This window comes from Xyrauchen texanus, chromosome 36, assembly GCF_025860055.1.
Source record: "Xyrauchen texanus isolate HMW12.3.18 chromosome 36, RBS_HiC_50CHRs, whole genome shotgun sequence".
Taxonomy (NCBI): domain Eukaryota; kingdom Metazoa; phylum Chordata; class Actinopteri; order Cypriniformes; family Catostomidae; genus Xyrauchen; species Xyrauchen texanus.
The window spans coordinates 2,015,910-2,031,900 of NC_068311.1; the positions used below are offsets into that span (position 1 = coordinate 2,015,910).

The window sequence follows — 15,991 nt, forward strand, 5'->3', positions numbered from 1 at the left end:
TACAATATGTTACAATATTTGTAACAATATTTTAATTCATATTAAACAGTGTTGACAATATGTTTGGAACACTACTGTGAAATATTAGACATGTTTTTTATAATAATAATAATAATAATAAAATAAAGGTTCATATTTATTTATGTTTTTCCGATAGATAATTTGCCTATCCCATAATATAAAGGACAGGTGGTTTTAGTTCTGGTGGGTGATTATGTAATGTCAATTATCAATATAAAATGGTACATTAAGAGGTACATTCTAGTCATCTCTGGTGAATTGCGTCGTGTAAGTGTTGTCAGGTAAACGTGTGGGACGTCGGGTGGTAAAATTCGGTAATTGGCACGCTATAGAGACACAGAGGAGTGTTTTGTGGATCCGGTTGGCTCAGCTCGGCCGTGAGTGGACTGTTACCGAGGCTGCTGACGGAGGAGGGAGGGACACACAGTCCGGATGCTCCTTCATGAGGAGAAGAGCAGTACATCAACGATTACAATGCGGTGCCAAATGTTTCTAATTTGGTAATTCGGCAGGATGCTGTTTGGAGAGGAAAACGCATATGAAATAAACGTGGGTGGGATCCCGACTGCATTCGGACTCGGATTTATGACAAAGAAACCGACGAGCTACATTTAGAGAAATATTGGAAGTATATCTGGATTCTGCACAAACTGGATGGGCTCTTGTACGGGATGGACGCGTCGTCCTTGCGTCTTCGGAAGGGATTGTATCGACATTTCTCCCTCCAAGGGTCTCACGTTCAATTCCAAGTACTTACGGAGACAATATTGGACCCTTCGAGCATTTCCTATTCTAGATGTGTTTTTGTGGGCTCGTTTTGGATAAATAAATAAAAATAATCAACTTTATTGATGATCCATGCAGAACGGAAGGTCTTTTAGGGGGGGATTTCAACGATGTATCGACTCGAGTGAGCCGCTTGCGATAAAGAATCGGAAAATCGGTATATCATTCTGCATTTGGATGAGATTCTCCTGGTCCATTTAATACATTTATTGTTTTGAAAGTATCGTATGTTACATTTATACAAGTGAGAATATTATTGAGGGACTTTGGAACCAGAGTAGGAGATCTGGACGACATCATCATCATCATCATCATCATCATCATCATTTCTGAAGATCTTGGACATCTTTGTGCTGCTCTGAACTTGGGAATCGTTTGGATGCTCCGGGACGGAGGTAATGGACTTATTTCGGTCAGTTAAATAGCATAATGTGCAAGAAAACATGCTAGATTGGCTATACACATTGAACTGTCTTTATCAAAACGCACAGTTCATTGTGCACTAAATCAAAACTGTATTGCATTGATTTATGGCATCTTGTGCTACTGTGCTATTATGGTATGGTGTGTTCGTGTTATAATGCAAGCTAAGGGTTCAAGGAAAAATAACTCCATTATTCCTGGTTTGGGGTCTGAGTACTCAATGCGCATCGGCCCATAGTTAAAAAATCCTCTTGGGCTCAAATGGGAATCAATGAAGACTCTACTTGAGCATCTAAAATGGCTATTTCCAGTTACCAGTCGTATAGGGTCATCCACGAATCTTTTAGGATTGGCTCCCAATTATGGTAGAAATTCCAGTCGGGATTCTGCACACGTTCCTTTATATTGCATGATTGTTTTTACTCGGCTCGGGACGTTGTGCGCATTAGAGACCCATGAAAGGGAGACGGATGTTATTAACATGTTGATGAGAAAACTATCTTGAGGAATGTGGGGTTGTTATTGTTGTCAGACAAACCCCGAATCGACTTCTTGTCTTGTTATATGTTGAGTTATCATCCTCTGATGTCATTAACAGATATTAAACTTGAACTTTGTGTCCATATGGTCTATTTCTCTGAAACCAGACTGGCAGTGTTTGCACATGGGACACAGCAGGGTGGCATGAGCAATAGCCAGAGCTTACGTAAAGATGTGGCGGAGTTGTGCTTTTGGGTGGATGATGGTGCTTGATAACAGGGCAGGTGGGAATTGCTGCATTTTTTAGTGACGCAGAGACGTTTGGCACAGTAAACCCGTCTATTTGATTGTTTAAGTGACCAGATAAACGGAAGCAGTTCCGGTTCCGCAGTCCAGAATGAGTCCCGGAGCTCTCGGTGCTGTTTTTTGTTTGTTTTTTTGGGGTGTGTCTGCGGAGAGAGGACCGAGTGGATCAGCGGCCGCTGGGGGCCACTGGCACATAAAACACACTCACAGATGAACCAGACGTGCTGAAGGGCCCTGAAGCTTTAATATTGTCCTACTAGATTCAAAATGAGCCGTCATATACAGTGGCCACAAAAAGTACTATGATACGACCATTTCTTTTGGACATGTGCCGTTATGGTACTGTGGTATTCATGGTAACAGTGTGTTATACACGTGTGCATGCGGTGTCATGGCAACATTACAATATGTTTTGTTAGGGACAGTGTTCATGTCATTACTGAGCTGATTTAATTCGGATGGAGTATGCCAGCTGTTGCATTTTTTGATGTTGTGTATTATTGGTCTAGAATACCAATAAAGTGACCTTCTCTAGTTTGGTCTGCAAATTAAAAGTCCCAATATTGGGTGGAATAATAAACTAATTAAAGCACCATTTCCCTGAAAAAAATTAATAAAATAAATAGCTTTTAACTTAAACAAAATAAATATATATATAATTATTTATTTATTTTGTTTTTTTTTATGTATGCAAAATGTAATTTATTTATATTATTAGTACATTAATATATATACATGAAAATTAAGCCTATTAAAGGAATTATTCACCAAAAAATGTCAATTCTCTCATAATTTTATTAACATCCCAGATGCATATGACTTTTTGTCTCACTCTCACACACACACACACACACACACACACACACACACACACACACACACACACACACACACACACACACACACACACACACACATGTTGTGTTTCCATGTTTTATGGGGACTTTCCATAGACATAATGGTTTTTATACTGTACAAACTTTATATTCTATCCCCTAAACCTAACCCTACCCCTAAACCTAACCCTCACAGAAAACTTTCTGCATTTTTACATTTTCAATAAAACATTGTTTAGTATGATTTATAAGCTGTTTTCCTCATGGGGACTGACAAAATGTCCCCACAAGGTCAAAAATTTCGGGTTTTACTATCCTTATGGGGACATTTGGTCCCCACAAAGTGATAAATACACGCTCTCACTCACACACACACACACACACACACACACACACACACACACACACACACACACACACACACACACTCTCTCTCTTACACACACACACACACACACTCTCTCTCTACACACACACACACACACACACACACACACTCACTCACTCACTCACTCACTCACTCATTCTCTCACTCACTCACTCACTCACTCAATCACACACTCACTCACTCACACACACACACACACACACACACACACACACACACACACACACACACACACACAAACAAACACACAAACACACACTCACTCACCCAAAAACACACAAACACACACTCACACACACACACTCACTCACCCAAAAACACACAAACACACACTCACTCACACACTCACACACTCACTCACTCACTCACACACTCTCACACACACACACACACACACAAACAAACACACAAACACACACTCACTCACCCAAAAACACACAAACACACACTCACACACACACACTCACTCACCCAAAAACACACAAACACACACTCACTCACACACTCACACACTCACTCACTCACTCACACTCACACACACACACACACACACACACACACACACACACACACACACACACACACACACACACACACAAACACACACTCACTCACCCAAAAACACACAAACACACACTCACTCACTCACTCACTCACTCACACACTCACACACTCACACACTCTCACACACACTCAAACACACACACAAACACACACACAAACACACACACACACACATTTGTTAAATCTGGCAGCAGCACAACATTCTCTGATGACTCTTTACTCTCCCGCTGCACGTTTGTGGTCTATTATTGTAATACTATAATTATCATGTAAACAACAGCCTAATGAAAAGTGGCATTTGTTCAGCCTTCAATTTTCACAGAGTCATTTGAATAAAGATCATGTGATGAAGAACTAGAACTCTAATCCCCCCAATAATATACAGATGGATTCACTATTCTACAGCTGCAACACGAGATTCCAGAAAAGCTCGTACAGATCGAACTAACCCAGGTTTTGTGCATCTTGTGCTCTGAAACGCAACACACACTGACACCCTGAATAGTGACGGCTGGATTAGCGTGCTGACGACTGCAGAATACTTAATTCACACAGATAAACAGCTCTTGGCGATCTAACCGATTCTTTGGTCCTCGTTCGCTTTATTCTCACATGGCGTAAGCGGCTCTGTACGGTTTATGCTGGTAATATGGATTATCCTATTCACAAGCGTGCATATTAGATTTAATGATATGTACAATGCTTTGGGGCTGGCTACGAAAACAGATATCAATTCTGTTCTGTTGCGGTAACACAAAAAGCCCCAGGGCTTAATAACGCTCATGAATTGTGTTCCTAACATGTTTAATTCAGACGCGGCATGCTTTTGCCATGTATTCTGGTTTGCAGCCATTCAACACTTTGTCTAAATGTGCGTATGGAATTTTTCCAAGCATTAATGCATCACGGAAGATGCCAGTGCCACTAATAGACTTTGCATGTTGGTTTGTGTCGTAGAGGCTGGTGTTGTGTGCAGGTTTGGGACTAATTAAGATGTCAGGAGTTAGAGAGACTGATGTTAGATCTTAATGAGCACCTGAATCGTAACAGTCCCCGTACAGAGTACTTGAAGTGATAACTCACTCAGAATTAACACAAATGAATTAATTTCAATCTCGCATCTCATATATACGGAGCCCCTAAGAGGACAGGGTGGGAATTATTTATTTCTGAAAACGTTTTGTGTGTCCTCACAATAGATTCACCAGGGTTTTACTAAAATATCCATATTTTAACATTGATATTTGTATTAAAACCATCAAAAAACAAAAACTATTGTAATACAATTACATATTACATTTTGATTTCAATACTAATACCATGGTATAGTAAAACCAAAAACATGGTTACTATACAGTTATGGATACAGTATACTGTATTGAAGTCATGGTTTCCGCCAAAACTAAATATGGTTACTTAACCTACATACACAGTATCCACTAAAATATTATTATAATAAAACCATGTTTCTGCCAAAAACTACAGTCTACAATATTGGCAATATTATAAGGTTACATTTCTTAACAATAGTAAATGCATTACACAAACTATAGCGAGGGAGCGCAAAACTAATTAGGAGGGAACACAAAACTTATTGCGAGGGAATGCGAGACTTATAGTGAGGGAATTTGAAACTTATTGCGATGGAGCGGAAAACTTATTGCGAGGGAGCGGAAAACTTATTGTGAGGGAGCGGAAAACTTATTGCGAGGGAACGCAAAACTTATTGCGAGGGAACGGAAAACTTATTGCGAGGGAATGATAAACTTATTGTGAGGGAACGCAAAACTTATTGCGAGGGAACGGAAAACTTACTGCGAGGGAATGATAAACTTATTGGGAGGGAACGCAAAACTTATTGCGAGGGAATGGAAAACTTATTGCGAGGGAATGATAAACTTATTGGGAGGGAACGCAAAACTTATTGGGAGGGAACGCAAAACTTATTGGGAGGGAACGGAAAACTTATTGCGAGGGAACTCAAAACTTATTGTGAGGGAACTCAAAACTTATTGGGAGGGAACGCAAAACTTATTGCGAGGGAATGGAAAACTTATTGCGAGGGAATGATAAACTTATTGGGAGGGAACGCAAAACTTATTGGGAGGGAACGCAAAACTTATTGGGAGGGAACGGAAAACTTATTGCGAGGGAACGCAAAACTTATTGTGAGGGAACGCAAAACTTATTGGGAGGGAACGGAAAACTTATTGCGAGGGAACTCAAAACTTATTGTGAGGGAACGGAAAAGTTATTGCGAGGGAATGATAAACTTATTGCGAGGGAACGGAAAACTTATTGTGAGGGAACGGAAAACTTATTGGGAGGGAACGCAAAACTTATTGGGAGGGAACGCAAAACTTATTGTGAGGGAACGCAAAACTTATTAGGAGGGAACGGAAAACTTATTGCGAGGGAACGCAAAACTTATTGCGAGGGAATGATAAACTTATTGGGAGGGAACGCAAAACTTATTGGGAGGGAACGGAAAACTTATTGTGAGGGAACTCAAAACTTATTGTGAGGGAACGCAAAACTTATTGTGAGGGAACGCAAAACTTATTGGGAGGGAACGGAAAACTTATTGCGAGGGAACTCAAAACTTATTGTGAGGGAACGGAAAAGTTATTGCGAGGGAATGATAAACTTATTGCGAGGGAATGGAAAACTTATTGTGAGGGAACGGAAAACTTATTGGGAGGGAACGCAAAACTTATTGGGAGGGAACGCAAAACTTATTAGGAGGGAACGGAAAACTTATTGCGAGGGAACGCAAAACTTATTGTGAGGGAACGCAAAACTTATTAGGAGGGAACGGAAAACTTATTGCGAGGGAACGCAAAACTTATTGGGAGGGAATGCAAAACGTATTGGAAAGGAACAGGAAACTTATTGCAAGGGTATTTAAAAACTTTTGCGAGGTAACGCAAAACTTATTGGGAGGGAACGCAAAACTTATAGCGAGGGAACACAAAACTTATTGGGAGGGAACGCAAAACTTATAGCGAGGGAACACAAAACTTATTGGAAGGGAACAGGAAACTTATTGCGAGGGAATTTAAAAAAATTTGCGAACTTATTGTGAGGGAGCGCAAAACTTATTTCAGAAAAATAATTCCTGTCCTGTATTTGTATTGTACATAAACAGTAAAATAAGTAAAAAACGTAGTCTTCAAAAATAACAGGAAATTTTCCTGGCCTCTCTCTTGTTGAATATTTAGTTTTACTAGGAATTAAGCCTACATCGAATTACTTCCATAATACTTGGTTTGGGATTGTCTAAGTATTTGAGTTCTAGAGTTTTATTGTTTCTAGTGTTCTAAGCTCTCAGCTGCTTTGTGAGGAAGCAAACATCTCTTTTAGCAGCGGATAGGAGGGATATAATATCAAATAAATACTGGGGCCTGCGTTAGCATGCAGCATTAGCCATGTAATAGCACGTGGATTGCAGTTTAACATAGAGGTATCAGGTGGCCGCCAGCCGTTTACTGCAACTCGGTCTTAATCGTGGACGGTTTGCAGTGGTTTAAGATGCTTGCAGAGACTGATCGCTGAAACGTTGTCCAGGCTTTTTTGATATTCTGGGCACAAATTCCCCTATGGCTTCAACAGAAGTCTGCAATGGGTTGATAACCCACTCGCTATCAGTTCCTGTCGCGGATGGCAAAGGAAGCTACATGTTTTGCTTCAGAAGCTCTTCTCTGACTGGGAATGTATCAGCACTTCGGGAGTAATTTAAAAGATCTGCAGGAAAAATATTGAATTTTTCCAGAGGCGGTTAGATGACTTATTAAGATTGATATATTGATGTGCTGTTTGGCTTGTAAGGAGCCCCTAAAGGGACATGGTGGTGGGGCAAATATTTGTTTGGTCAGGAAGAAAATAAGCAAATGCTTTTGCATTCTCTCGCAAACATTATACGATTTGTTAAGGTCCAGAACGACTCATGGTGTGTTTCCTTTCAGAAGTGATCATCCCTATTGGCCCATTTGCACATGATAAATGGGTCCATTGTTCAAAGGTGCCATGGTTTGTTCCTGGCAGGCAGCAGATGCCCTAATCCCGCCTCCACCCTAATCCTAACCAAATGGAGCCTGTAGGGCAGAGTAGCCTGCTAGGAACAACAGATGACACCTTTCTCCCTTTGTCGATAAATGGCCACATAAACATACGTACATATAAAATAAAAGTTTATATTTGAGCATATATGAAATTCAAATTCCATTACAGTTTGGGAAACATGCTACATATATGAAACGGTAGTTTTTGTAGCATTTTAAAAAATGTAGCATTTTGAATTGCATTAAAATTTGTAAACCGCTGCCATATCACCCTGCAGCTCTTGCCTGGTTGCCCACTAAAGCTAAGCAGGGTTGAGCCTGGCCAGTGCCTGGATGCGAGACCTCCTTTGGAAAACCAAGGTTGCTGCTGGAAGTGGTATTAGGGAGGCCAGCAGGGGGTGCTCACCCTACGGTCTGTGTGGGTCCTGATGCCCCAGTATAGTGACAGGGACACTATACTGTAAAAAAAAAAGCACCGTCTTTCGGATGGGATGTTAAACCGAGTTCCTGACTCTCTGTGGTCATTAAAAATCCCTAGGGCACTTCTTGTAAAGAGTAGGGGTTTAACCCTGGTGTCCTGGCCAAATTCCCCCCCCATTGGCCCCTATCTATCATGGCCTCCTAATAATCTCCATCCCTGAATTGGCTACATCACTCTACCATCTCCTCTCCACCAATAGCTGGTGTGTGGTGGGCGTTCTGGCGCACTATGGCTGCCGTCGCATCATCCAGGTGGATGCTGCACACTGGTGGTGGTTGAGGAGATTCCCCCTATACTATGTAAAGCGCTTTGAGTTTGAGAAAAGCCCTATATAAATGTAAATTGTTGTTGTTGGATCTTCTCACTCTTTACAAGAATACAAAATAGCTCTCATAAATGCAAAGTGTTATGAGAGAACACAAAAGCATTTGCTTTTCTTCCCCACCGCCTTGGACCTTTAGGGGCTCCGTAGGTTGAAGTAGTGGTGCATGGTTTGACCGTATATCATAAGGAAGTTCATATCACAGTAATAATATATATCACAATATATGCTAGTTATTTTAGCTGGAAATTCAACTAAAATATGGTTTATGTTTTAACAATATGCTAATGCCTATTTTTGAATATTCCAGTGAATTTAATACTTTACAAATGATTTGCTCTTTTCATTTGAAACTTGATGAACTCAAACCAAAGGATATGATTTATCATAACAAATGAATAAATGTGCAATCAGTGTACAAACAGCTTCACATTATGTAGCACTTCAATACATTAATAGTAATAGATAGGGATGCCCTGAACTTTGTGAACAAATGAAGATTTTTGGTTGGTACCAATATCAATATTAACAAAAAAACTCTAGGCCAACAACGATACCGATATTTTGCCACTTACCTTATTTTGACATCAGACCACTGTTTTATGTTGGAAATATGCTTAAAAATGTACAAAGAGGTACAAAAGAGTTTTCAGGGTTCTAACGATAAACAATTTCCATTTAATGTTTAATCTGCGGAACACATTTGACCTTTGACAGGCCAAATTTTAAAGAGAGCCACAATGAAATTTACATACAAGATAAAAAGATTTAAAAAAATGACTAAATATGATAACATCATATTATGAAGGCTGTTATGAAATATGATGGTTGTTATGTTTTTGTGCCTTTTTGCACTTCTGTTTTTGCAGTTTAAAACAGATTTTTTAATGCTTGTTAACCGCACAAGGCCATATTGTGATTTCAATCTTAATTCGATTAATCATGCAGAATGAATGGATATCACACCGATGTCTCAGCAGTGTTTTAGATGGTTTTACCTCATCATGTAGTTTATAGATAAGTGCCGTTTTCACAACTGTCACGTCTGTTTATGATGTTTTGTCAGCATTAGCATGAGAACAAAAGATGTTACATGTTCTTAGGAGTGCCAACCCCTTCTACATATGACTATTTCTGGAGTTTTTACAAAGTGTGTTACTTAATAATAATATCAGCATTTTCATGCTTATTTTATTTAGATTTTTGTATCCCCTTTTCTCCCAAAATTTGGAATCCCCAATTCCCACTACTTAGTAGGTCCTCATGGTGGTGCGGTTACTCACCTCAATCTGGGTGGTGGAGGACGAGTCTCAGTGTCCTCCGCTTCTGAGACCGTCAATCCGCGCATTTTATCATGTGACTCATTGTGCATGACACCGCGGAGACTCACAGCGTGTGGAGACTCATGCTACTCTCCACGATCCACACACAACTCACCACACGCCCCATTGAGAGCAAGAACCATTAATCACCACCACAAGGATGTTACCCCATGTGACTCTACCCTCCCTAGCAACTGGGCCAATTTGGTTGCTTAGGAGACCTGGCTGGAGTCACTCAGGGGTGATAGTCAGCATCAATACTCGCTTAGATACCCAGGCCCTGTTTTCATGCTTATTAACGATGTACAGATGGTTTTAATGGTAAATGGTCTGCACTTATATAGCGCCTTTTTAACCTTAGCGGTATTCTAAGCGCTTTACACTGCGTCTCATTCACCCATTCACACACACACACACACACACTCATACACCAATGGCGGCAGAGATGCTATGTAAGGCCCTAGCCTGCCATTGGGAGCAACTTGGGGTTCAGTGTCTTGCCCAAGGACACTTCGGCATGTGGAGTCATATGGGCCGGGATTCGAACCACCAACCCTGTGATTAGTGGCCGACCCGCTCTACCACCTGAGCCACAGCCGCCCAAATTCTGCATAGAAATCTGATTGGACAATGCAATTTCATGTCCCAGGGGTTCGATTTTATTAGTTAAAACAAACAGATTTCAACCTTTTTCTTTTATGACTAAAACTGACTTGACAGAAATGTTGATGTATTAGAATGAACTTTCTAGAAATTCACAGTGCTAAAAATGTCTTAAATGGAAGAAATTATATAGTAAAATTCCTTTTTTCTTGATCACTCGTAAATAACGTAAAGCAGTCGTGCTCATTAATAGTCAAAATATATGCACCACGGTATAAACGGTACAGCAAAATCCGTACGGATACTGTCATATTACCCAACCTAGGAGAGAGAGAGAGAGAGAGAGAGAGAGAGAGAGAGAGAGAGAGAGAGAACTGCAGGAGGGTTAAAAGGAGGAATTGAGGTGCAGAATTAATGCAGTGGTTGCATGGCTATTGAGCTGTCAGGCAGACGGCTACAGGGAGAAGCAATCTGTCCATGAGGTTCACCAATCCGCAGGATGTGTCATGCCCGTCAAAGATACCATTCATGTGGAATTCACTTTGACATGCATCTATTTCCTGCAGCAAAACTAGAGCCAGAGGGGAGCACAAAGAGGGACAGATATTGTGGTTATCCATTCAGAATAGACTTTCTACCACCGCGATCACAGCGTGAATTAGCATCTCTAAACTGCTAAGGGGCGCTATAACCATAGAATTTAATCTGAGCAGAACTGAACGCCTCCGAGCTCTTTCTCTGTAGAGAAAGAGTGTTTTTCTCCCTATTTTGGAATGCCCAATTCTCAATGCGCTCTAAGTCGCGTAGTGTTGTAGTGACTCGCCTGACTCCAGGTGGCGGAGGACGAATCCCAGCATCACGCCATCCTCCCCGGCATCCACGCACAAGGCACCACGTGCCCCACAGAGAGCGAGAACCACATTATAGTGTCCACGAGGAGGTTACCCCATGTGACTCACCCCTCCCTAGCAACCGGGCCAATTTGGTTGCTTAGGAGACCTGGCTGGAGTCACCCCCTGTGTGTATTTTGCCGCGGTACGGTCCCCTTACGAGCGGACCCGCATCTCCCTTGGGCAGTTCCCACTGCCCCCGGTCGCCGTGTCTGTAGCAAATCCTCCCTCCGAAGAGGTGGGATCTACCACCACGCCACTTCCCAAATGTGACCTAAAAGCCCATGTGGTGTATGTCACCACTCTTACCTCCCCCTCTCTGGGCAGGTGTGGTCTCCGCAGGGTCTTTTCCCCCTGAAAGATTAGGAAACTGGGTAAGACCCCCTTCCCACGATGCGTGTAAGGGCCCCAGCCGTTGACTCTATGCGAGAAACATAGAGAAAAGAGGCCCGGCTACACTCAGCCCGTTCCAAGGTTGGCAAGCGTCGCCTTGTTCCCCTGTCTAGGGTAACTATAAGGGTTTCCGACGACTTTATGGGGCATTGGGGAAGGGTACGTGCAGTCTGATACAGCTGGTCGTTTTGGCACGTCAAGTACATGCCCGCTCCTGTGTCAGCAGTACACGTACACGGCTCAGCGCATGCCGTGATTTAAATTGGACCCCTAGTGTCGCTTCTTCGCCACAACGTCGACGTGAGCGACAGACGGGGAACGTCTAGGTTACGTATGTAACCTCCGTTCCCTGATGGAGGAAACAAGACGTTGTGTCCTCCCGGCCACATTGCTGAGCCGAGCCATCCATTAAATCCTGAATGAAACAGACGTATATCCCCGCCTTTATACCCGTATGTCCGGGGGCGGGACATGCAAATTCTGTCTGCCAACTTCTCATTGGCCTTTTTTCATAGATCAGAGATATATTCGGCACTCAAGAGAGACCCCTAGTGTCCCTTCTTCGACACAACGTCTCGTTCCCTCCATCAGGGAACGGAGGTTACATCCGTAACCTAGACATATAGACTTGTGACTGTGATTGACCATGTTTGTTTTGCGGCAGGTGTGAGTATACATTAATGCAGACAGTGGAAACGCGGCCGCTTCTGATAAAGATTTGCACAAATATGCAATGTCATGAAAGCCATAGAGGACAAACCCTTGTGAAGTAATGAACCAGGATCATTAACACCAAACACTCACGTCTGCATAGAAGCCGAAAACTGGGGCAGGAGTTGAACCTGACTGATGGAAATCATTAAGACAGACAGAACTAATGGATAAAATGGATGGATTTCCTGTGCTTCACCACAGTATTTAGTTTTCAATTTTATTGTTTTGAACGTGCCGGTTTGGGGTCAGTTCGGGTTCAGACTGCCGAGATGAGACGAGCTCGACCTCCTCGGGCAGAAAATACTCATTTAATTTGAGATGCTCCTCAATCTCTCATTCATTCAACCCTTCATCTGCTCATTTTCCAATCGCACGAGAAGTGAATTAGCAGCAGATTCTTTAATTAATTCCCATGAAACCCAAATTATCCCCCAAGAGCACTTGTTTTAGGAAATATGACATTCCTCATTTGCATCGAGGCTTCTAACGTCTCTCTAAATGTTACTTAAGGATAAAAATGGCATATCAGCGGCATGCATTTTGGTGCAGACGGCGAGTCCTTTTGATGCCAGAGTGGTCTGTGGTTGGGTATATGTGGACTTCATCATGTACAGACACTAACTTTACAGATGTCAAATATCAGAGTCACTCCCGCGTTTAGAGAGAAGCTCGGTACACTTCACTCACAATTCACTCAACGGTGCTGCGGCATCACGTTAGTAGAATAATGCTCCAAACTGCACTACTGTAACGACTCAATCTGCTGGTCTCAAATCAGCAACCACTAACATAATCCGACAAAATCTCCAACACAAAGGTGATAAAAAATATATCACTAAGTGAATTTTGTTGTTGTTGTTGTTGTCTCAGAAGGTACTACAATTGCCATACAATTTTCCCTCCATTTTTTTCTCTGAAATTTGTTTCTTAAAAATTTGTTTCTCTCTGAATATTTTTTCTCTGAATTTTTTTCTCTGATATTTTGTCCTCTGAAATGTTTCTAAAAAATGTTTTTCTATTTTTTTTTCCCCCTTTGGAAGTTTTTTCTATTATTTTTTTTTCTTGCAATTTTTTTTTTCTCAGAATTTTTTCTCTGAAATTTCTAAAATAAAAATTCAGAGAAAAAATTCCTGCATTGTTTTTCCCATCTATTTTTTTTTCAATGATTTAGTTTTATCTCTAAATGTTTTATAAAATATATAGCTCAATAATATAAGAAATATCAAAAGCAGAAAAAACCTACATACAATTTCCATCACTTATGAGCTTTTATCAATTTCCTTGACATAATAAACCTGGAAAACACCATTTTAAAATTCCTAGATTTTTTTCAGATTTTCCATAACAGTGCAAATCCTGAAAAAAGCATTTACATGAGATTATTGATCATTTAAATGATTGCATTTTCCTCCGTTCTTGACATCAAAGCATAAACACGTGCACACAAAACGTACAGATTTAATAAACGTACAGAACGCTGATCAGTAACACACAACGCTAAAAACTGTCAACTGGTGGTGGTGTAGTGGTCTAAACCGCAGTACTGGTAAACTGGTTATCAGAAGGTTGCTGGTTCGAGCCCCACAGTCACCACCATTGTGTCCTTGAGTAAGACACTTAACTCCAGGTTGCTCCGGGGGGGGATTGTCCCTGTAATAACTGCACTGTAAGTCGCTTTGGATAAAAGCATCTGCCAAATGCATAAATGTAAATGTAAATGCATGACTTTACGTGTTGTTGGCCTACGAACGGTGCAATATTGCACATGTATTACACTGACATTTGCTTCATCATGACATATAGATGATCAATTACTCTTCCGTCCAATCTCATTTATCAAGAGGTTTGTATCTGTTCCAGCTGTATTCCGGCTGATGAAGCCGTTTCTTCTCCACAATCTGGCCGGTTACAGCACAGCTGCAGTGGCACGGAAGAAGCGACCTTTTGTTTCTCAACAGTGTTTTAAATGCAGTCTGGATCTGGTAAAGCTCGACTAATCACTGCAGTGATTATATTTGCCCACTATCACTAAGTACTCCATTTATCAGCCTGTGACAAACGGACAAGGTGTTTCTGTTTGATGAATATCTGTTTAATGTATACCTGGTGCAGCCATGAGTCCTTCAACACCCGACTTAACACGGCTTGAGCGCAATCGATGCAGGTTTTAGACTTGAGAGCATGTGTCAAATAATTCAATATCAGGACTCGATCTGTGGCACGTGTCTTAGACTCGCTTCGGGCAAACTTCAGAATTGAAGAATATACTTTAATTGAATTCGTGACATGAAGAAATTCCACTTCAGAGGAATTCAACACAAGTTTTGTGACACAAAATTAATAATTACATTAATTCTGACAAATCATATATTTTTATTCCTTTCTGCATTATACATTATTCTCAACTTATGGTCAAATTTGAATAAAAACATATTTGAATTTAATAATGTCCACCACATCGTTTTCAAGTTTTTTGTGTTTAGATCATTTATTATTATTATTATTATTATTTATAAATATTGACCTAAAAATTTTGAACAATTTATTATTTAATATAAATTGAAAATTACAATATATTTTTTTCTACAATGGTCTAAAAAATTATTTAAATTGTGACTTTTTTTAAATATAATTTAAATGTATTTGTATTTAACTTAGTTATATTAATATTTATATTTATATTTAAAATATAAAACAAAATACATATTATTTAGATTCATTTTTAAAATTTAATTGGTTAATTTATTAAATGTATTTTATATGTATCAAATGTAAAAGATGATATTTCTGGAAATACCAATAAGTTATGTGTGTAATAACATGTTTATAGGTCATTTATACAAAAAAATAAATATTAAAAATGTGTTATATTTGTATTTAATTTATATTTAAAGTATAAAAAAAAATATTATATATATATTTATTATATTAGGGCTGTCAATCGATTACAATTTTTAATCAAATTAATTACACGGTGTCCCGATTAATTAATCGTAATTAATTGCATTTACAAATATTTGCTGAGAAAGCCCCTCATATAACAATAACTCAATATATAATGATGAAATAATGATACATAGTTATATTTAAATAATTATACATATATAAATATATTCAATAAATTTAATTAAAAAGTAATTTAAATAATGTTTTTTTATACTTTAAATATAATTTTAAATATGATTATAATAAATTATATTAAATTAATAATTAAATTAATATATTTTGAATCTTTTTTCAGTATAATACATTTAAAACAATGTTTCTGTGTTGTCTGCATATTAATTGTTTGCATGTTTATAGTCACACTACAATTATTATAATTTTTTTTATTATTCTTGCCATTGAAATTTGACTCTCTTTGATTTAATATACAATCCTGTTTGTTACCTTAATTGAAC

The 15,991-nt window shown here is 39.6% G+C and overlaps 1 protein-coding gene across 1 annotated transcript in view; it reads left to right on the forward strand.

The window, feature by feature from the left end:
- The first annotated feature begins 402 nt into the window (after positions 1–402).
- Positions 403–15,991, forward strand: part of lrfn1 (leucine rich repeat and fibronectin type III domain containing 1) — a 153,535-nt gene continuing 137,946 nt past the window's right edge. Inside the window, exon 1 of the mRNA XM_052106773.1 lies at positions 403–1,202. The gene's annotated coding sequence lies outside the window, so the exon portion shown is untranslated. The remainder of the gene's footprint in view (positions 1,203–15,991) is intronic.